This window comes from Triticum aestivum, chromosome 4A (genome assembly GCF_018294505.1).
Source record: "Triticum aestivum cultivar Chinese Spring chromosome 4A, IWGSC CS RefSeq v2.1, whole genome shotgun sequence".
Classification (NCBI taxonomy): Eukaryota; Viridiplantae; Streptophyta; class Magnoliopsida; order Poales; family Poaceae; genus Triticum; species Triticum aestivum.
Window position 1 is genome coordinate 364469898 of NC_057803.1, and position 5019 is coordinate 364474916.

Below are 5019 nucleotides of genomic sequence, written 5' to 3' on the forward strand. Positions count from 1 at the left end.
GCCGCCCCTCGCCCCGGCCAACCCCAGCTCCGGCCAGGCCACCGGCGACCTTCCCCTCGCCGGATCCGGTGGCTCCAACCCCGGCCGCCGCCGTCCTCGACTTCTCCGGCGAGCCGCGCCGCCGTCCTCGGATTCCGTGCCGTGAACAGTAAACCCTAGATCCAGATCTGAGGGTTGTTTTTTTCTCTAAGTCCCAGATATTTTAGCTCATATGCCCATGTTCGCGGCTCCGTAACTTTGCATCGTAGCTCCGATTCATGCATATAGCATATCAAAATGTTCATCTCAGAGAGTACATCATTTCATTACATTGCATCATTTTCATTTGAGCTCATCTTGGTGCCTGAAATGCTGTTAGAAGAGGGCTACTTGAGTTAATTGTCAGATCTGTTACTCCGTTTAGCACTTTTCTCATTTTTGCCATGATTAATGTGTGCATGCTATGCCCGTGACTTCTGCATATGTTTTGTTAAGGGTTTTGTCATCTATCCATAGGTGCAACCCATGTATTTTTAGGATGTGTGTGGTGACTTGTGCAAGCTTGCAAAGTGGTGCACTTGCTAATTCTGTTTTCAGGGACTTAGTAATTTCACTAAGTCCTGGGATTGTTTAGTTCATGATGCCATATGTTCTTGTTGTTTCCTAGTGATCCGTGCCTCTTTTGAGGATGATCAGTAAGGGAGTTTTGTTAATCTTGTAGTGCTTTATCCATCCATGTCTTTGTTTGCAATTATGGAGCACCCTATCTTTAGTCAATCGAGCTCTACTTTTGCTTCGTTGCGAATCTGGGCAGATCGTCAACTTGTTTGCGATTTTGCCGATGTTATTGTAGTTGATCCGTGCATGCTATGCCATTGTTCTTGCCATGTCTAGCTTGTGTTTTGTGCCTTCTTAAGGGATGTATGCTTGTCTTACCATGACTTGCACCGTGGTGAGTGCATCGAGCTCGTAAACATGCCTTCGTGAGTTAATTTTCAGCATGTCCCAGTTTTCACTAAGTCTGAAAACTGATTATGTTTTTGCTATGTTCGTGTGCTTGTTAGTATATTTTGTGATCCCTTTTGGCTCAAGGTCACTAAGGGACTTTTGTTAAGATTGTTGAGTAGCTCCATGCCATGTCTTTCTTTGTCATGTTCAGGTCCTGTAGCATGTTTTTTTGTTGCTCCGATGAGGGCTATATGATCTGAAATTCCAGACAAGTGTTAATTTCACTAAGTCTGAGATCTGTTTTACCATTTGCGTTTTTTTCATGCTTGTTTGAACCTGTTATTGGATGAATTGGCCGTAGCTCAGTGCTAGACTTTTGTTAAGGATCTTGTTTGCATCCCTGCCATGTATTTTGATGCCATGTTTGAATGCTGTAGCATGTTCATCTCGTCGCATTTAGATGCCTACTTGCTGTAAATCGCAGACCGGTGTCATTTTTGAATCGCATGCCATTTCCAAACCGTAACTCCGATTCCGGCGTTCTTTATATTGTTTTCAAGCGATTTCATCTCATCTTTCCAGTGGCACCCTTGGAATTCCAATTTGAGGCCAGGTTCCTGCATTTCCTGTCATATCTTGCATTTTGCATCCCGCATCGCATCCCGCATAGCCTATCATCATTTCATCATATTGCTTGATCTTGCACGTGGTTGATTGTATCCTTGTTGCTGTTTGTCTTGTTTGGGTAGAGCCGGGAGACGAGTTTGCTAATGAGGAACCTGTTGAGTTTGCTCTTGAGGATCCAGTCTACTCTGACAACTGTGCAGGCAAGATGATCATACCCTCGAAATCACTACTATCTTTGCTATGCTAGTTTGCTCGCTCTTTTGCTATGCCATTGCTACGATGCCTACCACTTGCTTGAAAGCCTCCTAAATTGCCATGTCAAACCTCTAACCCACTATTGTCCTAGCAAACCGTTGATTGGCTATGTTACCGCTTTGCTCAGCCCCTCTTATAGCGTTGCTAGTTGCAGGTGAAGATTGGAGGCCGTTCCTTGTTGGAACATTTATTTACTTGTTGGGATATCATTATATTGCTATGTTATCTTAATGCATCTATATACTTGGTAAAGGGTGGAAGGCTCGGCCTCTCGCCTAGTGTTTTGTTCCACTCTTGTCGCCCTAGTTTCCGTCATATGGGTGTTATGTTCCCGGATTTTGTGTTCCTTACGCGGTTGGGTTATAATGGGAACCCCTTGATATTTCGCCTTGATTAAAGCTTTTCCAGCAATGCCCAACATTGGTCTTACCATTTGCCACCTAGCCTTTTCTTTCCCTTGGGTTCTGCAGACTCAAGGGTCATCTTGTTCTATCCCCCCCGGGCCAGTGGTCCTCTAAGTGTTGGTCCCACCGCGCGATGTCCGGGGCTACCAGGGGCAACTCTGGGCTGGCCTACCCGACGTCATCTGAGTGTGCCCTGAGAAAGAGATATGTGCAACTCCTATCGGGATTTGTCGGCACATTCGGGCGGTGTTGCTGGTCTTGATTTAACCTATCGAAGTATCTTGAATTACCGAGATACCGAGTCTGATTGGAACGTCTTAGGAGCAGGTCTATTCCTTCGTTGACTGTGAGAGCTTGTCATGGGCTAAGTTGGGACTCCCCTGCAGGGATTGAACTTTCGAAAGCCGTGCCCGCGGTTATGGGCAGATGGGAATTTGTTAATGTCCGGTTGTAGATAACTTGAACCTTAACTTAATTAAAATGAATCAACTGAGTGTGTTACCGTGATGGCCTCTTCTCGGCGGAGTCCGGGAAGTGGACACGGTGTTGGAGTAATGTTTGCGCAGGTTGTTCTCTAGCTTCTCGCTCGTGCTTTGCCTCCTCTTCTCGCTCTCTTTTGCGAATAAGTTAGCCACCATATTTGCTAGTCGCTTGCTGCAGCTCCACTCATATTTAACCTCTTGCCATTCCTATAAGCTTAAATAGTCTTGATCGCAAGGGTACGAGATTGCTGAGTCCCTGTGGCTCACAGATTACTATTACACCAGATGCAGGGCCTGATGATTCCGCTCCAGGAGACGCGTATGAGCTCAAGTGGGAGTTCGACGAAGACTCTCAACGATACTATGTTTCCTTTCCCGATGATCAGTACTGGTGCCCAGTTGGGGGTGATTGGGACCGTGTCGCAGGTTGGGTTCTCTTTTATTTTGGCGCCGTAGTCGGGCCATGAGTGTTTGGATGATGTAATGTTCTTTATGTACTTGATTGACGTGGCGAGTGTAAGCCAACTATGTTATCTCCCTTTTTAATTATCATATTACATGGGATGTTGTGAAGATTGCCTAATTTGCGACATATGCCTTCAATGCGATTATGTCTCTAAGTCGTGCCTCGACACGTGGGAGCTATAGTCGCATCGAGGGTGTTACAAGTTGGTAATCAGAGCCTTCCCCGACCTTAGGATCCCCATTGCTTGATCGTTTTTAGCGGCCGAGTTATGTCTAGGAAAATGTTTTGAGTCTTTTAGGAATTATATATCGGAGAGATTAGGAATTCTTTTTACTTCCTAGTCTCCTCATCGCTCTGGTAAGGCATCCTGACATAGAGTTTTGACTCTTCTCTTCTCAAATTTCACTAAAAAAATTTAGGATCACGCGGGTATCTTGGAATCGTTCTGATGGTTTTATGATGAGAACATTGTCTTGGTGCCTCCTATCAGGGGTTTAGTAGAAGTGTCCCGGGGAGTTGAGCTCTGAGGTGTTGTCATCATAATTTTATCGTTGCAGTTCTGGAATACCTGAGTTTAGTACGCCGACATCGAAAATCTCTTTTATGCAGTTCGTTGGTGAGATAACCTCGACGCCACCTAGTACTGGGGTGGGAGTTCGGGAGTATCGCCATAACTTGTATAACAGATGCTTTTCGAAGGTTGAGGTAGATGGTTTCTGAAGGTTTCTTGGTTATGTGTTGAAGGATGGATACAGCTGGATGTAGGATTTGCTAGTTTGGGTGAGATATTATGCTTCCCATGTATCCCCAACACCTGATTGCATAACCGGAAAGGTTCGGGAGTTTCATAGGTGGGAATTCTAGTAGCTCTAGTTCTTCTTCTATGGATATTGGTTTGAGATTGGGATTTCTTACCAATTATTCGTTCTTGATCCGTACCTTGTTGATTTATTTCTCTACCTTAATTCTACGTGGCTTCTCAATTTATGGATATGTGACCATTTCAAGAGGAATGCATTCGTTCATTTTGTTCGGATGTGAAGACTATATGTTGCATTTTTATTCCGTTGGATTCAGCTTCAATATATGTCTATCAATGTGCTAATGGTGGTCAACCTCTTCAGGATGGCTCCTCCAACACGCACGACTCCGAATCCTGATCCGCCACCACCTCCACCTCCTCCAGAGGCATGGCAAGCTGTGATGGACGCAACCAATGTAAACACACAGCTGATCATGCAAATTCTTCAAGAGCGCAATCAAGGCAGTCAAGGGAATCAACGCAGCAATCAGAGTCACTTTGCTACACTCAACCAGTTCCTTGCTAACGGGCCAAAGACTTTCAGCAATTGTGTTGAGGCAACCGATGCTGACGATTGGCTTGTGGATCTGTGTAAGCATTTCGAGTGCAGTAACGTTAGGCCTGAGTACTTTGTCAAGTTCGCTTCCTTCCAACTCAAAGATCAAGCTGCAGAATGGTTCTAGCAGTACAAGGACTCCAGAGGCGGACGTGTTATCACTTGGGATGATTTCCGTCGAGATTTCTGAGCTCATCATATTCCGCAGAGCGTGGTTGAAAGCAAGTGTGAGGAATTCCGCAATCTGAAGCAAGGCTCTTTGTCTGTCTATGACTACAACAAGTTGTTCCAGAAGCTTGCCCGCTTTGCCAAGCAGGACGTCCCTGATGAGAAGAGCATGATATATCAGTTCAGGGGTGGTCTTAGAGAAGAAATTCAGCTCGCTCTTGTCCTCTTTGAGCCCTTGAGATACGATGAGTTCTACAACATGGCACTGAAGCAAGAGGCTACTCAGCTGAGGTGTGATGCTTCCAAGAAGCGAGTCAGAGATGTTACTCCTT